Here is a 24,850-nt window from a genome sequence, read left to right as displayed (position 1 = left end):
CGCGATGAAGAGTGGCCCCCGCTTGCCGCAACTAGAGAAAGCCCTCGCACAGAAATGAAGACCCAACACAGCCATACATACATACATACATACATAAATAAATAAATAAATAAATAAATAAATCCAAAGTTTAAAAAAAAAAGAAAAGAAAAAAAACCTAAATTTATTAAAAAAAAAAAAAACAAAACAACAACCCAGTCTGGGAGGAAAGGAGCAGGTTGAGGGAGCAGAGAACAAGTTGGACTCATCACACCCACGGTCCCATAGTAGGCTTGGAAATAACACACTAGCCCCTGGTGGCAGGAAGGGCAGAGAAGATCTCTCCCTGCACCGTACCTTCTAAGTCTTGGACTGAGCTTTGATTCTGATTCATCTAAAATCCTTTCGTAGGATTGTCACCTACGTTTCCAGCTCTGCCAATCCCATACGGACACAGTGCTCAAAACCAGAATTGGAACTGACAAACGCCCCAGTCCAAAAAATGGAAAGCGAGGCTATAGAGATCATCTTTTCTCACTTTCAAGTATTACAGCCCCCTCCAATCCTTGCTGACATTGCTGACTCATGACGCACTAAGGCCCCACTCTCAGAGCAGAAATCATGCCCAAGCCGCCACGAATATCTCAAATGAAAAAGGAGCCATTGCTTAGGAGCTTGGTTCTTCAAATACCCAAGGGGTTGACTGGACTCTCTGCTTGAGGAGACTGCAGAACTATAAGAATCCAAATGAAATGCAAGAGTCTAGTGAGATGATGACGACGATGATGATTGTATCTGTTTCCTATTGCTCTGTAACAACTCACTACCAACTTGGTGACTTAAAACAACACAGTTGTACTCTCTTACAGTCCTGGAGGTCAGAAGTCTGAAATCAGTTTCACTGACATAAAGTCAGGGTGTCAGCAAGTTCTTTCTGCAGGCTCTGGGGGAAAAATCCGTCTCCTCATCCTTTTCAGTACCCAGTGGCCACTTGAATTTGTTGCCTTGTGGTCCCTTTCTCCACCTTCAAAATGCATCACTCCAATTTCTGCTTCTGCCATCACACTGCCTTTTCCTCTAACTCTGACTCTGATACTTCTGCTTCCTTCTTATGAAAGGGACCCTTGTGACTACATTGGGCCCACTGGGATAATGCTGGATAATCCCTCTTGGTCGATATCCATCACCTAATCACATCTGTAAAGTCCCTTTTGCCATACAAAGTACCACTGACAGCACTGACAGGTTCCAAGGATTAGGATGTACATATATTGGGGGGATGTTATCAAGTCTACCACAATGATGATATTCTAGGGAAATACTGTCCAGTAAAACTCTCTAAGATGATGGGAATATTCCATATCTGTGCCACCTAATACAGTAACCACCAGTCACATGTGGCTGTGGAGCACCAGAAAGGTGGGTAGTGTGGATAAAAAACTGAATTCTAATTTTATTTAATTTTAATCAATGTAAATAGCCACACGTGGCTAGGGACCGTTGCATGGGACAGAGCAGTTCTGGAGTAGGCATTAGTCAGCTCCCATAGCATCAACAGTATCTACTGTCCTAGGAAAATAAGACTAAATAATGATTATAGAAAAATGCATGATCTCTTATACAGTCATTTATGAACCGTCACATCATTACATTTACTAAAGCAGAGAAGTTGACTGAAGATTTTCCTTTTTTTCATTTTTCAGCACCAAGGACAGAAACACAAAGACTTTTCTCATTTAGCTCCTCTGATAACCTACATCCCTCTTGAATTTTTTACAGATGACTTTTACAGTATTCTGATTGGTGAATGAATCCCAAAGAACTGAATTTTATGCCTGTTTAGATTATGTTGGGAATCAGTGCCAAATGCAGAATGCAGACAAAATCATGCTAAGTAGTCAGTTTATTGTAGAGCTTTTATCCACCTTTTGGCATGGTAAGTTTAACGCTGAAAATTGAGCTGGTTCCATGATATAGAAGCATGAAACACAGGGTTCCAATGCTAGAAAAGTACAATAAGTGTACTGAGTAGAGTTTTTAGCCTAGTAATTAGTAGCATAGACTATATTCATCAATATTCAGGATGATAAAAAAGAGAGATACAAGAGTGATGGAATAAAAATTAACTAGATATAGAAGATGAGACAGAAAATTACTGAACTCGAATTACTGAAATTCAAATTCTTCTTGAAATGTTTGTTAAGTAAGAGTCAATACGATCCAATTTCTTATAAAAATTTAAATGGGAATAAACACTATGGCTATAAGATTATTACCTATTAGGATGTGTCAGTTTTGGGGGGGAAAAAGCCCAAGGACTTAGTGGACCACAGACTCAAATATAGTAATAATGAAATTACTTGTTAAGAATAAAGAGTCCAACAAAAACATTTTAATACTACATAAGCAAAAAAACTTAGAAAGAAAGAGACCATTTAAAAGCTTAACTTGACCCCAGCCCGGTGATCAAGAAGGAAGACTAATGTGATCTCTCAAAGGAATTCTGAAAATCAGAGAGACCACACCATCAGTCTGTCTGATGTTCAGTGTGTCTGGTCCAGACCTCAAGGGCTGCATCCACTTATGATGGAGGCATATCCCATGAGCAGACTGAATCTTAAGGTAAAACCCAAGGAGAATCCCTTACTAGGATATCAGGTCAAATCAAGGCCATACACAGGATGACAAGTTGTAGCAAAAGAGAAGTGAAGGATTTGGAGTCAACCAAATGGTCACAGAGAGTGCTAGAGGATGTGGTATTACCAGGCAAGCAACGGTGGGGTGGTAGATGATTTAGGAACTAGTTTCAGAGAAAATCTAATGATCTGAATATCTTGCTACCGTTAGAGGGCTGATCACTTTATTTAAGAGCCAGATGAGGAGCAGGGGAGACAGGAAGTGTGGGTCACTTCTTGGTGTCCTCAGAATCCCCAGTTGACGGATCTCTAAACTAGGGGTAGAAAGTAATTCAACTCATTTTATTGAATCCTTAAACCCTCAAATACATTTTATTTTCACTGTCTATGAAAGCAGTTCAGCAGTATATTTTTAGACTTTTCAAAATGTGATGATGAAGAGATTGGGAGTAGGTTTTTTCAGGCCATTGCAAGAAAAAAGGGTACTGAAATGGTCTAAGTTTCCATGGGTTCTTAGGACAGCAAAGATGCCTTGGTGTCAGAGCCAAACAATCCAAGAATAAAAGGCAGAGCTGCCTTGGCATAAAGGTGGGATTTTATTTTATTTACCATGGTTTCCTTTCTTTGAGACCATGGGAAAGCTCATTTTACCAAGGCTATAAGATCATGACCAATTGGTGTCAAACTCTATCTTCAACCAGATTCGGATTTGAACTTGTGAATCAGTACAGTCCATGGTTTCAAACAGGTTTTTAGCTCACGGTTCCTTCCCCAAAGTCGAATTTGCTAACCCGAGTTAATCTGGGAGTTGAAAAAAATCATAGTTGATTCTAATACCTCCCTATTGATAATAGATAAAAATGGAGAGTGTGGGTCCATTATCCATCCCTTCCCCGTTGGACTCAACCCTTGCAATTAAGAAGGCAGCCTGTCTAGCTAAAAGAATTTTAACTGCACACAGTGAAACCAGAGTCCTAGACTGATCCACTCCGGGGAGTGGCCATGAGTTCTAACAGACACTCTGCAAATCTAATCTTGCCTGGGATAGCAGAGCACTGCAGCCTCCCCAGCCCATCCAGGCTAGCGGATCCAAGATCAGAAACTGCACGGCTATTATTTCGAATGTCTGAGCTCTTGGAGAGACAAAGTGTCATCCTTTTCTCAGTAATGAGAAGAGCATCTGCCTTGAAGAGGGAGAAAAAGTCAAATCAGACGTTTCTGCCAATTTATTCTTGTTCAAATGGCTGACGGAAGTTCTGCAGCCTCCTGTACTCGGAAGCTAGCCCCTTGGCCACATGGCAGCGATGTTCAGTAAATACAGCCGAGACACAGATTTAAAAGGGGAGAGAAAACCAGAGAAACACTGCAAGGCACAGACCCACCTTCTGGTCTATTCAAAGGAGCATCTGGGGGAGAGACACATCTGGGGTAAGACCCCAAGAATTTCATTCTTCAAGCTCTCTAACCTTGGACAATCCATTTCCCCCTTTCAAATCACTGTACATATGTGTATCATTAAAAGATGGAAATAAAGTCTTATTTTGATGTGATAAAGTGTGGATTAAGGAAATATGCATAATTCTCTCTCTGAGCCTCAGTTTTTTCATCTCCAAAATGGGAATGTGAGGGTAGCTGCTCCAATGGATTACTTTGAAGATTAAATGGGGTTAGGTACCAAAAGTGCTTAGCATTGGGACCTGGCACATATTAAGAGATTAACCAATGTCAGCAATTATAAGAACAAATATTAAGTAATTGTCCAAAGGTATCTCTGGCAGCTTTTGGCATTTGGTAGATGCTTAACCAAAGGTAGCTTCTAAATTACTCAAACATTAATACTGCAGAATAAAAAAGAAGATTTCAGCCAGAGGTTCCCTAATATTCCCTTATAGGGTAGCCTTCAGAGAGACAAAAGAGCACAAAGTAAGACAGAGACAGACAGAGGCAGATCAACAGAGAGGTCTGGACAGAGTGAGAAAAGCAGACCCAGGAAAAGACGGACACAAACATGGAACTGAGATTCACAGCAAGATTTCAGATAGACAGACAGGCACAGATATAGATATAGCTACATAGCTATAGATAGATAGATAGATAGATAGAGGGACACATAGATGGATGGGTAGATAGATAGGTACACACATACATACATATATATATACATATATATCTTTATATATATCTGTATATAGCTATATGTTCCTATCTATCTATCATCTATCTATCCATCCATCCATTTGTCCCTTTATCCATCTATCCATCCATCCATCCATTTGTCTATCTATCATCTATTCATCTATCTATACATCCATCCATCCATTTGTCCCTTTATCCATCTGTCATCTATCTATCCATCCATCCACCTGTCCCTTTATACATCTATCTATCTATCTATCTATCTATCTATCTACCACTCTTTCTATCAGTCTATAAAATACTGGAGAGAAAGGAAAAGGTGAGAAAAGCAGAGATAGGAAAAGGAATTGCACAGCCAGCTCTTCAGCCAGCTCAGAACTCCATCAGGCTAAGTCCGCGTGCTGAGAGCCGGAGCCCCTTCTGCCCGTGGGTATTAGCGTCACACATAAAGATGTAAGGGGGACTAGCTCATCAATCACAATCACGCGGGGACGCAGGAGCCAGGCAAGAGGATTAGCACTGCAGCCCGCCCAGGCCCCTTCCCTCTCACAGCTTCCCTTTAATTAAACATCACCTCCAGTGCTTACTTCCGGCTGAAATGCCCCCTCCATTCCCAAGGCCGGCCTCCTGTAATCTACGTTCCAGAGTTAATTAGAAAAGAGGTTCTGAAAAAGAAAACACATATCCATTCCAAAGGGTGGGAATCCCCAAACGGAAATGATCAGATGCTGGTAATAAAGATTTGCTTTTCCTTGGAATGGACTGTTAAATGGCCTTCACTAAGCTGCAGCTTTTTTCTACCCAGGACCTCTCCAGTGAAGCTATTTGAGATCTTGCTGAGGAGGCTGTTAGCTTCTCTGAGTGGGGAATGAAGTGGGGCGGGGCACCTGGAAAGGCTGTGTCCGGATCTCCCAGGAGAACGTCTGCGTCTGCCTGGAGAGGGCTGAGGGCAGGCGAGTGTGCGTGGCGTGTGGTCTGGGTGTGTGTTCCCACATATGTGAATAGGGCTGGGAGTGGATTTTCCTGGACGGTTTGTCTTTGTGCAGGGAAAGAGGGAGGGAGGGAGAGATGGCAGGTGAGACCCCTACAGCACTGAAGGAAACGCTCGCCTTCGGGAATGTTCATCCATTCATTCATTTATTCAACCAGTATTTATCGATCTCCTATCTCAGGCCAGGCCAAGGGCTCTGTGCTGGGCATAGAACAAGAAAACTTCCTCAACTGCCCGCAGAGTGCCTGTGAGTAAGGGAAGAGGAGACTGACCCACAGACACGCAGACAGAGAACACGATGGCCTGGAAGGGAGGTGAGCGCAAGGTGCCGTGCGAGCGTGATGGAGCTGCTCTCTGCGCTGCGGGAGACAGTGGGGGAGCCAGCCAAGTGCAAACGCGGGGAAAATGAGGCTCAAGGAACTGCACGTTCAGTGCCCTGAAGCAGGGCGTGTGTTTGGCAGGACTGAGGAGCAGCAGTAAGAAGGCAGAACGAGGCTGAAGGGGTAGCCAAGGGCCTCGGTGTTGGAATTCTGACTCTTGCCTGGCTTGTCTCTTAGAAAAAGGCCTGGGCATCTGTGCAGTCCCCGAGGCCTCAGCCTGGAGGTCTACTTCTGAGCCTTGGCCCCATAATAGCAGGGAATACCACCCAGAATGAGACGGACACCTTCTACACTAATATCAGGCCAGCTTCCATGCAATGAGCTCATCTTATGTGCACTGGACACCACGCGTGCCAGGCACGTCACCTGTCTTTCCCTCAAATCTTCAAACGACTCTACAGGAAAGATGCTGTTGTCATGTTCAATTTATAGATCTGGGCATGAAACTCAGAGAACTTAGGTGGCTGGCCCAAGGTAACTGGACACCTATAAACTGCCCAGACACAAAAAAGAGACACACACAAGAATGCACAGACAGTACAACGAAGGTGCAGACATGCCAAGCACACTATAGAGCAGAAGTCGGAAAACTCTTTCTGTGAAGAGCCCAAGGTAACTGGACACCTATAAACTTCAGCTTTGCCAGGCTTATAGCATCGCTGTTGCAGCCACTCAGGTTGGCCACTGTAGCCAGAAAGTACCATGGACGATGTGTTAGTGAATGAGTGTGGTTGTGTATCAGTAAAACTTTATTTGCAAAAGTAGGCAGCAGGCCAGATTTGGCCCACAGGCTACCGTTTGCTGACATTTGTTATGGAATATCTGTAAATTGAGAACCAAACTGATTTGGGGAACCACAAATGATAGTCAAGGGATTTAATGTTCACATAATTAAAAAGTAGATATTCGTTAGACACATGCAAATGTAGTCTTCTATCTATTTCAAACCTCTCCTTAGAATCCCTTGCCTGGGGGAGTGGGGACACCCCATTTGGGACCTGAGAGCTTCTCGTCCCCAAGATAAAGGCCACAACCTCAGTTCATTCACCTCATTCCCTGTCATGTTTTAAAACTGAAAAAGCACACGTAGGAGGTTGAAGCATCCAGTTGGATTTGGGGAAAACCTATCAAGTATGTTAATCCATTTGTAATTCAACAAGAAGAAAATGAAAGTACAAGGCAAAGTGCAGAAGATGGGAAAATGTCTTCCAGAAATGTGCAAGCAACAGTGCGTAGTAAGGCAAACCATTAAAGAGTCTGCACTCGGTCTGCCTTGAAAAATGGTGAGGGGGAGACACGTGGGTGTGCAGTTGTGTGTGCATGTGTAAACAGAATTAGTCACTGCAGCTGCAAACAGATCACAGTGGACGTCACGTGTAACAGTGAACATACATATCAAAGGACATGTAATGAACATGTACTGAACAAAGGTTCATGAAACCACCTGAGTACAGGGTGTGGGAACACTTTCCTACAGGAGTGAGTGTGACTTCTCTTTATATATCTAAGGTGAATCCTCTGATATTTAAAAAATATGATGATTTAATGCTAGGAAACCTAAACCTGCATACAAATTTTGATGTGCAAGACACATAAAAATGCACCTCTGTTGTGGAAATCCAGACAGTATCTCACTCCTCAGCAGTTTTGAGCAAGTCAAAACCTATCAGTTGGGACAAATGTCTTCTTTATTGTTCTGATACTAACATCATCGTCACTCATCTGTGTATCCAAAAGTGGCCATTAAACAAGAGATAGCAAAGGCCAGAGGGTCTTATGCTGGATCTATATTAGGGACACTGGTAGCTATTAAAAACAAAGCAAAACAAAACAAAACATCTGATGCCCCATGGGTGGTGGGCAGGAAACAACAGTACAGCCCCCAGCCACTCTGGAATACAGTATTGCCGTATCTTATAAGGTTAAACCTATACTTGCCATGTCACCCAGTAGTGCCACTTCCAAGGATTTACCCAAGAAAAATGAAAACTTGCGTCCACACAGATGTACATGCTAAACTTTCAATGCATTCATACTTGCCAAACACTGGAATGTCTATTAACTGGTGAATGGATAAACAGATTGTGGTATATCCAAGCCATGGAATACCACTCAGCAGTGAAAAGGACTGTTAATATACATATCATGATGAATCTCAAAAATAGTATGCTAAGTGAAGAAAGTCAAACACAAAAAGCTTTGTACAGTATGATTCCATTTAGATGAAACTCAAAATGATAAAGAGAGAGAAATAGATCAGTGGTTGCCAGGGCCTGGGAATTCTGGGGTAAAATAGACTGAAAATGGGCATAAGGAGACTTTTTAAAATGAAGGGCTGCTCTATATCTTGATTATGGTGGAGGTTATAAGATTGTATACGATTACCAAGAGTCCTCAAACTATACATGTAAACAGACAAATCTTATTGCATGTAAATACTATCTTAAAAAACAAAACCAAACCCTGTTTGTGTGGTCTCCACTACAAACCAGTTCAAATAGAACTCAGAATGAAAAGCAATTGGTTTTATTATCCCCAGGCCTGCTTCTCAACCCTGGCTACACAAGAACCTGCTTTCCTGGGTGGTTGGACTTAAATCCAACTCCAGAAAAATCATCTTTGAAATATCAGAATTTCCTAGAATGTATGACACGAAACTAATATTCTAATATCAGTTATCTCCATAAGACCACTGTCCTTCTACATGCCTAACCCAGGGAGTACGTAAGTAGGTGACAAAGCTGGCATTGTAGGCAGGGCCAGGGTAGAAATGGTACGGACACAATGTCTATTGTCTACTGAGTGCTTACTAGGTGCTAGGCACTGTGCTAAGTGCTTATTTAATATCACACACTTCTATTTTTACAAGAACTCTGTGAGATACACATTACTGTCCTCTTACAGATGAAGGAAATGAAGCTCACAGAATATACGTAACCCATTCAAGTTCACATGTCCAGTAAGGTTGAGCTGGGATAGAGTTAGGTCTGCCAGATTCTAAAGTCAACACTTTTACTTAACTATCTAAGTGTTGCCCTGTTTGACTTCAAATCTCCTGCAGAGCCCAGTAGGGACTCGAAATAGTTTGGCAAGTCTAGGCCCACAGACACATAGCAGCTGATGAATACGGGCTATGCGTTGCTTCTGGAATTACAACAAGCCCTGTTATACTTGGAGGAACTCAGGTACGGGGTGGCTTCCTTCTCCTCCCACCGTGGTCCAGGCTGAGGGGCCCAGGTTCATGACCTGGGAAAATCAATGTAGGGCTAAACATCTTACAGAGCTCATCTCCAGGTGCAGGGCTTTTCCAACGCAGGATAAAGTCTGCAAAGAGATCATGGCAGGCAAAGCTGTCCTCCTCTCAGATCTTGTTTCTGCAACAGCCAAGCCCACCCCCTGTACATGGTGTTCGGGATTTGGGGACAGAACATCCTGAGCATGTGGGAGGACGTATCTGCATAGAGGTGGGTAGGCAGGGGTTTACCAGCACATCCAAGAACACAAGCAAACACACCCAGGAAGGAAAATTCCTTCATTGCCGTGGGCTGTAACCCCCAGCAGGGGCACCTTTAGGGACAGACCAAGGTTGCCTGTCCCAGCATCCTCTCCTCACTGGGTTCTCTAGTGAAGCAGATCCAGAATTTGTGTCTCTGGGGCTCAGCATTGTCTTTAATGATTGCTTCCCAAAACAAACCCCAGGCAATCAGAGGGAAGAGAAGAGCAAAGCTAGTAGCTGACTCTTGATTTAAAAAAAAAAAAAAAAAAAAAAGAACCAGAGGGAAATTGAGGGAGAAACTGAAGAGGTACAAAGGGAAGGTCAGGAATAAGGCTACTGCTTATTACATAATAGTGATTATTATCACTATAAGCTGTGCAGACTGGACAAGCCCCTTTGAGCCCTGTATTCCTCACCTGTAAGGTGAGGCTGGAACTCTTACCTAACACACCTGGAAAGGTTGCTTTAGAGATTCCATCTTTAGAGACGGAATTAACAATGATCATAGCTGACATCTTTTGGGCTCTTAGAATATGCCAGCACTGTACCAAGTGCTTTGCATGTATTAGATCATAGAATTCTCTCTGCTACACTATGGGGTAGATGCTAAAATATTATTGTTATTACCATAAAGCAGGAGGGCTTGTTGCTATCATGACCGTTACTAGTCCTTGCTATGTGAAGACAGCCAAATGACTTACAAATACTATTTCATGTAATATTCAAAGCAGTCTTGTAAGTTTGGTACGAGGAATATCAAATCACTTTTCAGTAGGAGATATTTGCTCTTGTTGCTGTATGCAGGATTTTATCCAGGGATTGAACAGCCCGTAGTCATTTGAAGGGGGAGGTTAACTTCCAAAATAGCCCAGCAACAAGCAGGATCAGATCGAGGTATGATGATTCTTGTTGACTCACCAAAAGAGAGTAACTTACACTAAATAGGCATCTCAATGTCACCAAAGAGCCATTTATATCATATAAATATAATTTTTCTATTATATATGGAAAATTAAGCAGCAATGTATAGCTAATATCACTAGAAATGTGTGCATAAATTCTACAGAAATATCTACAGAAATATCCACAACTCTACATGTGATATAGATAATATAACTTTCATTGTCTGCAAAACCGTAAGCACCCTGAAGATGGGGGCTATGTCTGCCTTGTTTAATATCTTATCCCTAGCACTTCTGAGACCCTACTGTGTTCCATGTACATTATTATTCAATTTCTAATCCAAATAGCCTTTCAGACTATGTGGCACTTTCCCCATTTTACAGATGGGCAAAACTGAGGCTCAGAGAGTAAAGTAACACGTCCAGATGTCACAAGGAGGAAGAGGCAGAGCTAGAATTCAAGCTCAGGACCTTTTGTCTTAAGAGCCAGGGTTCGTTGCCCACATCACTCTGTTATCATGCATGGCAAGCAAACATGTACCAGCCCTGAAAGCTACACAGAGGATGGGAACCCCCAAGTCTCCACCTGCCCCTCCCAAGATCTACTACTTCTGTGTGGAGAGATAAAGCCCCAGGAGGATGACTTTTATCCCAGAGGCTGCCCCAGTTCCCAGTGACTTTGTGTTTCCTCAAGTAAGTGCCAAGACCCAGCAGATCATTAATTACGACTTCTCACAAATGGTTTCCCACATTCTCTTGCAGGCATGAGTGTGCCCTTGGAGGGAAGAAGATTCCTCAGTAGCAGAAAGTGGCCTGTGCTTCTACACACGGCTCTCAGACCTGAATCTGCTCATGTGGCACCAAGGCCTTCAGGCAAGAGGGAATCCACAACTGAAAATGAGTCTGTGCTGGAAAGAAGGAGGGTGATGAAAACAGGGCTTGCAGCTTTCAAGAAGTAAATAGCATAGGAGAAAAAAAAAATGAGCTGGTGAGAATTAGAACACAAAAAACTAATGTTTGTATCACGTTTATTTTCCCCAAAGGACTATTGTATCCACTTTCTCATTTGTGGGATTAGGATAAATATTTGCTGAGCACCTACTATGTTCTAGGCAGTAACTCCCTTAATCCTCTAAACAGTACAACACGGTTAGTATCGCTAGCCCTAGTTTCCAGGTAGGGAAACTGAGGACCAGAGAAAACACAGTAGAAGGACTGGATTTCAGATCTATCATGCCCCACATTTTTTGCTCTGGCCATGACCCCATGTTGCTTCACAAAGACCCAGTGGGGTAGACGGGCCGAGACAAATGTTCCCACTTGAAGCACAGAAAACTGAAACTCAAGAGAGTTTATGTAGCTCTCCCAAGAGACACAGCCTTAACCAGTAGTCAAAGACCCAAGATATTCTACCTTTCCTCAAAAAGATGATAAAGAATAGTTTTAACAGACAGTTCGAGCAAAAGGCATGTGCTTTCTGAGCACAGCCATCGACGGACTAATCCCAGGCTGTAACTAGTGTCTATGCTTGAGGCTCACTTCTGACCACGCCCTGGCATCTGCATTTTCCGTGTAGATTGCATAAACCTTTGCTAGCACAAATTGGGGAGGGTAGAGTCTCAGATAAAACCCCCAAATTAAGCTGAAAATGCCTATTATGAAAGTGAAGTATTGAAGGCTCTTCTGGTGAGTACTTTTCACCTAGAGCTCTGCTAAAAATGGGGCACGCAGGGGAAAGGGGGAGTTGAAGCCATTATAACATGAAAACACAGAACCTCTGGCTACAGTTGATTCCAAAGGCTACACCTGAGTTGGAACAAAAGCCAAGAGTCACATCTGCTCATCAATCAACTGTAATCAGATTCCAGACCCCATATTCCATATTCTAGACCCCAGGAGTAAGAAGGTGCCCACGTCCTTCCCTATAGACAATGTCGCAAAGCCTGCTAAAGTGTCCTGGGGCAGGGGCAGGTCAAAGGGCAAACACTGTAGAGTCAAGTATCTAGGCTTCAGTCAGCTTTCCCCATCCCTGCCTGAGAGGGGTCATGCAGGTCACGTCACTTCCCTCTCTTCACAGATGAGCCTGAGACAAATGCACAGATGAGCAAAGAGATCACCTCCAGATTCCGAAGATGAGATTCAGGGCTCTCGCACTTCCTACCAACAGGAAGCCATCACAAGGCCAGCCTGTCATCCCCTCCACCCACATTTCTGAATGCTTATATAATCAAGAGGATAATCGCTAGGGTAGTATTCAGAGTAGTCAAACGTACTGGATTTGAGTCAGACCAACTTACAGCTCAGGGTTTACCGCTCTGAGACATTAGGGTAACATTAATCCCTAACCCTCTGTCCTTCGAAGAAATCAGACTGTTGCAATGATGAGATGAATAAAAACTATACGTAAAATATTTTGCACAATATTTGGCTCATAACAAGCACTGGTAAAATTAAAATGATATCTTCATTACCCTCATTACCTGGATCCATCAACAACTCCAAGCCCTAGGAGAAAGTCATTGACATTTTGAAAAAGGTACTACCAAGAAGTTGAAAGCATGAATGGATGTCTCTTCTACATTCACATGAAGGAAGAGGCTAAATGTTGTCCCCTGGGTACATAAGTTAAGGCCTGAGTCTGTGAATCCTAGGAGAGTACTGATTGGGAATAAAGCTCTTCTGCTGAAATTTAAGAAGAGCTCCATACCACATAAATTAGGTGCATTTATATGGCAGATACTATTTGCCAACTACCCAGCATCCACTCCATTGTTAACTTATTAATAGAATTCCAGTTTATTCAGGTAAAGGGATAATACTATTTGACCTCAGGAAGTGGGTCCACTTACCCAGATCTGGGGAATGAATAATGATCAATCTAATCTGCTCAGGCTCATCCAATTACCTTTTGCATGTATGCCATCCAGTTCCGGCAAATAAGATGTAATTTCACGTCTCCTTGATGGTTTTCCTTCTCAGAAAAAAGGCAAAACCTCGCAAAAAGTGCTTTATCCCTGTCCTTTTAAACTTGAGGCACTGGTGTGAGGACATGACACTTGGTCCTTTAGCAACCATCTTGCTGTCATGAGGAGAATTAACGGTTAGATGCAACCAGAGTTTTTAATGATGGCACTGAGCCAATTAACCAACTCTAAGACCGCTTGCTTTAAGGATTCTTGTTAAATTTTTTTTTAAAGTCTTTTTGAGTTAATCCACTCACTGGTAGTCAGTTTTTGGTTACTTTTAACTAAAAGAAATGCAAACTGATTCAACTCCCCAAATTCAGAGCTTGAGGGTTTTTTTTGCATTTAGTGAGAAGCTGGCAAAAATGGTTTCCGAAATCACCTGAATCATTTATAACTACAATCAATTCAGCTTGCATTGGAAATCATCTCATTGCATCTCACTGTGGGTGTGCCAATGCCCAGAATCTGGGGACCTCAGACCAGGAATGAACTTCAGACGTCATAATCCTCTCTCCATCCACTGCAAGTCCCAACCTCATCAATGACATTTCAGGACCTTCTCCAACTGGACAGCTCCAATCGCTAGACCATTTCTAAATCTAACATCCCCCCTTCCCCATCCTCTCCCCCCAAAAGACCCTTCCCTTTGGATATACTTTTCCCTTTGAGCTCCATCGGGAATGCGTTCCATTTCTTTTCCTATTGCTATCCCTTTTATCTACTTGAATAAGATGATTCTCTGCCCTCTTTGTATTCTGCATTCTACATAACCATCATGCTCTCAGAACATGGAAAACTATGTTATATAAAGGTAGCACTTTCTGTATATCCTGGGTAAAGTGAAAAGCCATCAAAGGATTCTCTTTTACAGACTCATTCTAACAAATTCCTATTATTTAAAAAAAAATCTGGGGTCCAACTCTAGCCCTTAATCATTGAGTTGCAAGCACCCATACATTTGAAATACAACTTATTTGATTTGGAGTTAATTTTTTCCATGTCTTTAAAACCATGCTGGGGAGAGGGAGGGATGCAAATTATAGACTTAGGAATCAAAGTCAAAGTCTCAATTATGTGTAGGAGTCCGAAGGTTCAGAGAGTACAGATCAAGCAATAAACAACAACGACACAATACCAAAATGTCTTTGTTAGACTCTGCTGGCAGCCCTAGGAAAGCCCTTTAACCTCACCCTCACATTTTCCTAACATCTTTCTGAGTTCTGGGTCCATTTTTCACCTACCTGCCTCCCAGCCACGGGTTCGGGAAGAGAAAGAAAAAGTCAAATTTGCAGTGGGTGATGCTGCATCGAATTCTACCTTGAAGTCTGAGGCTAGTCTCCAGGGCCCAAAGAATTAAAACCGATGCAGTGAACTTGACTTGCATGTAGTTACTGCCGTCTTAATAAGGTGAGAGCAGCTTGGGGATCCCAGGAACATGTAACTCAGGCCTTGCCATATGGAGCTAGCCTGGAATCTGTCAAGTTCACTTAGCACATTTTCTCTTTGGGGAGTCAGCCAGGCAATCACATTCGGGGGCAGGAGGGAGAGGCAAGAACATGGGGAGAAAGGGCTGTTGAAATATTGAAGCTACTGCTGATGTAAAGCCAGATGCATAATCACCCGCCCACCCCCACCGGGAAGCACTCTTCTCATAGACCCAGGCTGGAGCTGAGCACTGACAATGATTTAGGGCTGTTTGGGGAAAGGAACTGAAATAGCTGGTATGAATATATGTATTTCAGAAAGAAGTTAATAAGCATGTTTCTCACTGTCGGTAGATGAACCACATTTGCATCAATGTCTTATTTCTGCCCTGAAAGACCCAAGAGATAGATATACCAATTTCAGCATCCACAAGAATGCCATTTTTTTGTGGATGGTTTTGTGATCCTCCAGTGTGAGAGATCTTAAGAACAAAAAGTAGTGAGAAAAAGGCAGGGATTTGAGGGGGAAGAAGAAGAAAGTAACTAGCTGTTAAGAAGAGTGTTACTCACTGCTGCAGTCTGATAGCAAGGGCTGGATATACTTCCCGGGAAGGGAAGGAGAGTCTGGGACTCCACACCAGTGCAATTCTGCTCTGATGGATGGGAATGAGGGCATCTCTGCAGAGCTTTGCGGAAAAAAGCCTGAGTTGAAAATATAATCTCCATTTCATACTTTTCACTGATATTCAGCATAAAAGCAATGCTAGCCCATGGCCAGCCAAATTCAATGCAATTCATATGCAGCCTCATGCATCTTTGCAGGGATTTTGTAGGGAGACCAAATCCTATTGACATCCCCTCGCTTCTGCGGTACAGATTTGCTGGGGTACAGAGTGACGCATCAGAGGGGTCTTTCTGGGGGAATGAAGTGAGGGATTTAATTTTGTACAGTTAATAGAATGTGCCCCAGCGGTGACATTTCCAGGGACAACTGGGCATTGTTGTCCCTTGGAGATGAGGAAGACTTCGTTTTCAGAATGCTGCTCATTTAGCCTTTACTCCTGCTGAGGAACTGGCAAAACCAACTCACGCTTGCTTCTTGCATCTTATGAGTCGTGTGAACCTAGGCAGGTTCTTAACTGCTCTGGGCTGACTCACTATGGGTACCACCATCTAGCAGTTGTGATGGTTCCATATGGTAAAGAATAACCAACATTTATTCAGTGCTCCATACCTGTCAGACATTTTTCAAAGTGTTTTACATACATAATCTCAATGAATTCTCATATGTGACACATGAAGGCTCTGAAGAAAAGAAAGGGTTAAGGAGACTGAGTAAGATCACAGCTTATAATTGTTGCGGTGAGGATTTAAACTCAAATATTCTGACCCCAGAGCCTTTTTTATGAGCTACTGCATGGCGGCTGGCTCTCTGGAGAGAAGTTCTCCACTCGGTTCCCGGCATACACTACGCGCTCAATAAATGCTACCACCTAACTGTATAGAATTCATAGACATTAAAATGTCTCAGGTGCTGTATTAGCCACTTTAATGCCTTAGGACAATCCAATCCTCATTTTCTTACGGGGAAACTGAGACCCAAACAAGTTTAATAGCTGTCCAAGGACACTCAGGCAAGTAAGCAGTCAAGCCAGGATTATAATCAAGGGTTCAGACTCCAGAAGTAGGATCTTAGCTACATCTCTATACCAGGATGCCCACCCGTGAGGCATCTTCAAAATCTATTAATCAGTAGTCCCACCCAGCATAGAAAGTGGAATCACATACATTTCCCTTATTCTCTTGAGTAATCCCCCTCCCCAGCTCCCGTGAGCCAACAGAAAATGACAGAGAGGAACACAGACCCCCTCCTGGGTCTCTGCATGAAACACAGCCTCTTGGGAGGGGCCTACGGTCATTAAAAAGGCACCCATCTGTCTTTTCTAAGCTCTTATAAACTCTCAGAGGGCTCCCTGGCTTAGTGAACAATCACTCACTGCTGCAAACACCTGGATAGGGTGGCAATCATTTGGAGCACAATCGTAAGACACGCAAGAATCACAGGGGAAGATGGTGGCTCGGCAGTGGTACCCAGAACAGCCCGGGCACGCCATAAATAACAGACGGCTGAATGAGAGGAAACGAGTGAATGGATTTGGCTAACTAAACAGCATTCACAGTAAGAGCTGACACACAAAGAACGCTTGCTGGGCTCAGTGATTAGGGCCCCCTTGCTCCCGGCTTTAGATTCATCATCACGTCTCATTCTCCCCTGAAATCTTAGGGGTTCATCTCTGCTATCATGTCTATTTCACAGAAGTGAAAATTCAGGTTTGGAAAGGCAAAGCATTATCACCCCTCCAAAGGCACACAAATAATAAGGAGTGAAGCCAGTCTGACTCAAGAGCCAGGCTCCTTAGAGTTGGCTGTGCACCAGCTAACTGAGGCACTGTCAAACTGCATTCAAATAGCCTAAAGGGAGAATCCACCCTTAATTGTTAAGAATTAGAGGCATGGATAGATTATCTTCCTAGTGAAGTTGAAGTGCACAAGGAAACCCTAGGAGGTAAGCAGAGGTCATTTGTTCAAAAGTATAAGAGCCGGGAAAATGGGGGTGGGCGCTGGTTTCAATGAAAAGATAACATTGATTTCTAATTAACATCCCAATTGTTTGCCGGGTAATAGATGGTTCAACCAGTGCTTGAGGGGGTTTAAAAAAAGTTTGAGAGCTACAAGGTGCTTGGGCGTTTGACACATCCGCTAAAATCATTGTTTTAATCACTGGAGTTGCCTAGGAAGAAAGCAACTGTGAGACAGGAATGAATGCCCAAATGTAACAGATACATACTACTATATATAAAATAGATAAACAATAAGGAACTACTGTACAGCACAGGGAACTATACTCAATCTCTTGTAATAACCTACAATGGAAAAGAATCTGAAAAAAATATATATATATATATAACTGAATCACTTTGCTGTACACTCGAAAGTAATACAACACTGTACACTCACTATACTTTAATTAAAAAGAAAAAAGAATGACTATTCACATGCTCCATTCATGTACGAAGGCAGCAAAGTAGGGGTGGAGGATACTGATAAATAAGAAACCACTCTTGGGTTACATACTGTCTCCTCTCTCTCTCTCTCTCTCTCTCTCTCTCTCACTCTAGCAATTAAATCTAGCCAAATAGAGCATTAAAAAAATATTATTGTTTGAGGAATTATCCCAGTAAATTACAATATAGGCAGGCAAAGAGGAAAATAAGTAAATCCCTATTACCAATTATTTACTACGTTCCAGGTCATTTTAAGACTGTGTTTGCTGTAAATAAAACAATGTATACTTAAAAGAAGTACCATTCATGGTATTCATGAATTCATGAATATTCATGGTTCACACTACTGTTCCAATATTTTTATCTAATAATATTTATAGCTAATAAACTCTGTAGAACAAGTATTCCCTTCTGTGCCTTTTGTTTTTAATGAAATAATTGAGCCATCACCCTTGACTTGGATCTAATGTAATGTGACCACATGCTATTATTTATGTGAATATGCTTAATTGACTATCTCTGGAAAGATGCACAAAAATGGCAACAGTGGAACCTCTGGGGAATAGAACTGACTTGGGGGAGTGGGGTACAACGACGCCTTTCACAGTGAACCTGATATTGTACGTTTGCATTGTGTACAGCACAAATGTAATATTCTGAAAATAAAGTATTTTATATCAAAATAATGCAATATTTTCTTTGCAAGTTTCATAACACTGCTTTCTAGACTTTACAATGCAGCAGCGGTGGAGAAAACTGACTTCCAAATGAGTTAACCCGTGAAGAATCAAGTGTGACAGATGCAAGAAGGTGCTATGTTAATGGAACGTTTATGTTGCTTACATAGATTTTCCCCTCATAGCACCATGGGTTTAGGTTGAAATTTTGTAGAAGACTAGCTACATCTTGTCCTAAAGGAGAAAAATGTCCTATGTCTATATCTATCTCTTTTTTTTTTTTTTAATTGAAGTATAGTTGATTTACAATGTGTTAGTTTTTGGTGTATAGCAAAGTGAGTCAGTTATATATATAATATATATATATATAATATATATTATATATATATAACTGAATATATATATATATATATATATATATATATATATATAAAACCTTTCTCATATTCTTTTCCATGATGGTTTATTACAGGATATTGAATATAGTTCCCTGTGCTCTACAATAGGACCTTGTTGTTTATCTGTTTTACATATAGTAGTTTGTATCTGCTAATCCCAAACCCCTAATTTATCCCACCCTTTTTCCCTTTTGGTAACCCTAAGTTTGTTTTCTATGTCTGCAAGTGTTTCTATATCTTTTTATCTCCGAATTAAAAGAGAAGCTACTTTTTTCCCACTGCATGACGGAGAAAAGGAAGGTATCAGAAACATGCTCCATGCTCTTTGTTTTTTTCTTTTTTTCCAGTGTCAAATATCAGGCAGGGTGTGTTGAAGCTGAGATGCTGGACATAGCGGTTCAGTTGTGTCAGACATACGCTAAACTGTTTTTGCCACTTTTTCACCTACTGCCTCCTCTGTACTTTGGGAAACAGCCAGCCCCAAACTCCTTTTCATCAGCTTCTTCAACCCCTACTGAACGGGGCTGACATTTGACCTGTGGAAGCAGGAAATAACACAGAATATAGGGCATGCCAAACCAGTGACACCTCTTCCCAGCAGCAGTGACAGCCGAGCTGTGGGTTCGATCCTGGAGCTCCCAGACAGAAGAGAATCACCCATCACTCTTAAGGAAAGGCGACCGAAGGTCCTAACCTCTTCTGTCTCTTCCATTTGAAATACATCCACTGAGGACAAGAAAATGGACTGAACTTCAAATCTTGTTTGAGTTCAACATCTCTGAATTTTCCCCTTTCTTGATATGATGTGCACAGCTTTACATGTAAAGGAGCCACCTCTGCCCCCTTTCAGAATTTATTATAAATTAGAGAATATCATGACTCATCTTTTGAAGAACCCTAGTAAGGTTCAGATGTAAACTGGACCAAATGCTCCAACCTTATTTGCTTTAACAAGCATGGTTCACTCATGTTAATATGATTGACAGCAATAAAACAAGTCACAGTACATAAGCCAGTTCCAACTTTGGGGAGAGGCACCTGGCAACATATACCAAAATGCAAAGTGTATGTAACATCTATCAAAATGCAAAGTGTATGTAACATTTACCAAAATGCAGTGTATGTACTTTAAAAAATTGAGCCCAGAAGTTCTCCTTCAAAGAATTTACCTCATGGATATACTCACAAAAGTACTCCAAGACACTGCAGTTCTGTTACCAACAGTCAAAAGCTAAACGTCCTCCCCGATAAGGAACAGTTAAATAATGATATCTTCATGCTACGGATGAGTGGGCACCATGAGAAAGAGCGTGGCTATGTATATTCACCGATTATGAAAAGTTCCCCCAAGAATGGTTGTAAGCACATAAGATGGAGTTCATGTGGTTACCTCTGCAAAGAGGAATTTTTAATTTTTATTTTATTCCTTCCTTTCCCCTGTGAACTACTTTTTGTATATTATTTTTATATTTACAAGGTCAGTAGGATTCATTTTGGCAGTAAGACCACAGGAAAGATTTTCATTGATTTGTTTTATTAAAATACTAAGCCCAACTTTTTAAAGTACAAAAAAATGTAAAGCAAACTGTACTCCCCTACCCCCCACCCTGAGCTCCACTCTTGCTCTCTGCTCTATGTCAGTTTAACCTTGTGTTTTCCCTTGGTCCTTAACTCCTGTTTTCTAATCACATGCTCACCCATTGGACTTGATAGCAGGAATCAAATGGCATTCCCTGAGATATCTGCTGAGGCCCACCCTCATCTTTTTATCCATCCATCCATCCATTCATCCACCCATCCTATGAGTCATTCATTTCAAATATTTGCTGAGTGCCTCATGTGAGCCAGGCATATTTCTAGGTCATGGAGAAATAAGGGTGAACAACTTGCTGGCATGGCACCTGTACTTAAGAAGTTGAGAGTCTAGTGTGAAAAGCAGATGGGGAAATAAGCTCCCACACTCCCGTGAGATAAGCACCATGACAGAGGGGACCATAGGATGCAGCTGGTTAATACGGTCAGGTCAAGAAGGACCTTGTGAAACCAAAGGAGGAAGTAACCCGAGTGTCCACGGCCAGATAAATAGATAAACAAAATGTGGTATAAACAAGTCGTCCCTCAGTATCTGGGGAGGATTGCTTCCAGGACCCACCACAGATACCAAAATCCAAGGATGCTCAAATCCCTTACATTTGGCCTCAGTATCCATGGGCCCCGCATCCACGGATAGGAAGGGCCGACTGAACACACGATGAAGTATCACTCAGCCTTTAGAAAGAAGGAAATTCTGGCACATGCTACCATATGGATAGATCTCGAGGACACTCTGCTGAGCAAAATAAGCCAATCACAAGAGGACAAATCATGTATGAGTCCAGTTAGACGAGGTACTTAGAGTAGTCGGATTCATGGAGACAGAAATGGTGGTTGCCAGGGTCTGGGAGAGAGGGAGACAGGGAGTTAGTGTTTAATGGGCACAGAGTTTCAGTTTGGGAAGATGAAAAGTTTCTGGAGATGGCTGCTGGTGGTGATTGCCCAACAATGCAAATATACTTAATGCCACTGACCTGTACACATTAAAATAGTTACGATGGTAAATTTTATGTTCAATACTGGTTCATGAGTTGTGAGAAATGTTCCACAATAATGTAAGATATTAACAGAAGAAACTGGGTTGAGAGTAGTATAGGAGATCTGTAGCATGTTTGCAACTTTTCTGTAAATCTAGAACTATTCCAAAACAAAATGTTTATTTAAAAAAAAAAAAAGGCTTCATGAAGGAAGGTAATTCTAAGCCTAGGTATGAAGGATGAACTGAAGTTGCCCAAGGGAATGGTGAATGGTCAGATCGTTTCAGACAGAAGAACCTCACACGCAGTGGTCCAAGAGTGAGATGAACAGCCTGTTAGGTTCAGGAACTGAAAATTCCCCAGTCCGGCTGGGACCGCGCTTCCAAAGCCTCGGATTCACAAGTCAGGTCATTCGTCGGGTTGGGACTCTACGGTTCCAGCAACATCCCGACCCTTGATTGTGGCTTGAGGACCAGTGGGATCCACCACAGGAAAGCGTTTACTTGTGATGCTTGGAGAAACACGGGTGAGGACCCAGGGAAGCTGTTAAATCCCTGCTCAGGGGCTGGCCTGATACCGTTTACCACAGTCCACAACAACTTCTCTTCGGAAGACTGTAAAGCATCCCACGTGTCATCTGACATTTTCCCTGACCCACACGTTCCCCGGATTCCTAAATGGCTCATGCCAGGACCTACATCACACATCAAGATGAAAGCTCTCACACCCCGAAAGTTCCATGAGTATCAGTGTTAACAGCTCAGTAGAGAAATAGATGGAAAGAAACTCCGATGTGTTATCTGCAAGTTGTCATTTACAAAAAGCAGCATCAGGGGACTCAAAAACAAGCAGCGTGGTGAGTCTGAGAAACAGCGTGAGCTATCTCCCCAACAGCTTGACACAGTATCAGCTTGCTAATCGGGATATACCCAGGGGAGAAGAATTTATTGTTTTAATTATAATCTGAAGCGCAGCCTTGTTTTTTGATAAGGCGCCAAAGCACGCGCTCTTTGGGGGTGTTCCCGATGGTAAAGGTCGGGCAGGTGTGTGGGAGGGAGCTCGTGCATTGTCCCTCTCCCCTTGCAGCTCTTTTGATCCTGTGCACCGAGCAATTTGGCTGTGGAGATTTAATCCCAGGGTTTTCATACACAGCTTGTTACCTTCCTGCCAGCTCAACCAAGTTCTGTGATGCTCCCTTATTTGCAAGCGGCTAAGCTGATTCTGTCCTCAGAAGCTCAGCAGCTAACAAGCCGGAATTAGGCGTTTTCCTCCTGCTCTGCTTGCTGTGAATGCATTGGATTCAGCTAAAGGTTTTCCTCCTAGCAATAACCTGTTACTCAAAATGTACAAATTATGGACCTACCCAGTCAAGTTCAATGACCAGAGTTCTTGGACTGAATCAGATCAGGCTCATTACTTTGGCTATAGATTGAGCTCTCAGGAAACAAAGGAGGATTCTTCAGAGACTGAAGTCAGGCAGGACAACAGTGGTTCGCAAAGGGCTGCAGTGGGGACGGGAAGGGTGCTGCGGGTGCCTTGTCCAAAGGATATGCGGTTTCAGACCCAAGTTCCCATCTCCACTTTTCTGTAGGTGTGCAATCCCATTTAATCCTCAAACAAGGTCAATCCTCTAGCAAGGTCACTCTTACTATCACACCACATTTTTACCGTTGGATTATCTTGCCCAAGGTCCCACTGCTAGTAAATGACAGAACTGGGATTTGAACCAGTGTTTATTTGATCCCAAAATCCATGTTCTCACCCATTATATTATACTGCCCTCTCTAATATTCTAGGGGTTGAATGTCCTCTCTGGGCATTTGGGGGTTTCCAACCACTGTAGTTGTTTTGCTCTATTATCCTCTCCATCCAAAGTGCCTGCCTTTAAGAAGGCACCGATGGACTTCCCTGGTGGTGCAGTGGTTAAGAATCCGCCTGCCAATGCAGGGGACACGGGTTCGATCCCTGATCCAGGAAGATCCCACATGCCACGGAGTAACTAAGCCCATGTGCCACAACTACTGAGCCTGCACTCTAGAGCCTGTGCTCCGCAACAAGAGAAGCCACCACAATGAGAAGCCCGCACACCACAAAGAAGAGTAGCCCCCGCTCGATGCAACTACAGAAAGCCTGTGCGCAGCAATGAAGACCCAATGCAGCCAAAAAAAATAATAAAATAAAATAAATAAATTAAAAAAAAAAAAAAAAAAAAAAAGAAGGCACCGAAAGCCAGACACACGAGATCTCCCCTGTCAAGGGTTGACACTGGAGATCATGCAACCTACGAGCCTTGGAGGTATGGGGGCCCCTTCAACGGGTGTGCCATGCAGTGGTCTGTCTTTAGCCTTTGTTCTCTACTTCAAGGTCACCTGGCAGGTCATGGGGGGATGGGTTAGAAAGTTCTCCCTGCTTTCCTAAGTGCCTAAGTTATAACTCTTATTGGAGCACTTTGGAGCTTGAAGAAATCTGATTTCCTCTCTAGGAGACACTCCTTCAGTTGCCTCTGTTTTACACTTGGATGGCTTATCCTTCTCATCACAATTTTAAATAAGCTGCATCGTTATGGGCATTGTTTGCTAAATACACTGAAGCCGCACGGAAACCATATCCGTCCACCTCTGTTTTCCTAGTGCCTTACGCTGCCCCTGCAGCACACGAGTTGCTTTGTAAATATCTGCGGATTAGATGAGTCACTCCCGTGGCTACAAAGCATCAGTTTCTCCAGCCCTGCCTGGGTGCACGTACGCCCTGGTCATTCTGCCATCTGGGTCGTGCCCTGCTGTAATCTGTCCTCATTCCTCTGGAAGTGTGGTGTCCCCAAGTGAACACTCTGTGTACAACGAGACCAGGATAATAACACAGTTCCCTTGATGGAGAACCTTTGCCCATGCATCACATAGATGGCTTCATTTTCCTACCATGCCTGTGGATGCACTTAAGTTTCACTGTTGCCATTTTACAGATGTGCACGGGGCTAATGTGTGCAGAGCTGGGATCCAAAGCAATGATCCATCCCAGATAAGCCAAGCTCTGCCTTCCTTGTGAGGCTCGGAGGAAAGCAAGACAGCCTGAGGGTTAAAGCAAACTTCACATCTGCATTCCCCTACCCCCTGTATGACCTGCGGTGACTCTCCTTAAACCAAGCTCCTCTTTTCTTACCTGGAAAATGCAAACATTAGTACTGGCCTCACAGGGCTGTATGTGAATTAAATGAGATAATGCACTTAGAA

The 24,850-nt window shown here is 42.7% G+C and overlaps 1 protein-coding gene across 43 annotated transcripts in view; it reads right to left on the bottom strand.

The window, feature by feature from the left end:
* RBFOX1 (RNA binding fox-1 homolog 1) overlaps positions 1 to 24,850 on the bottom strand; it is a 2,204,510-nt gene that overhangs the window by 205,473 nt on the left and 1,974,187 nt on the right. The gene's annotated exons all lie outside the window — the stretch shown is intronic.

The sequence above is a fragment of the Balaenoptera borealis genome (genome assembly GCF_965194805.1).
Source record: "Balaenoptera borealis genome assembly, chromosome: 16".
In the NCBI taxonomy this organism is placed as follows: domain Eukaryota; kingdom Metazoa; phylum Chordata; class Mammalia; order Artiodactyla; family Balaenopteridae; genus Balaenoptera; species Balaenoptera borealis.
Note: the sequence above shows the minus strand (reverse complement) of the source record. Positions and strands in the feature narration are given on the sequence as shown.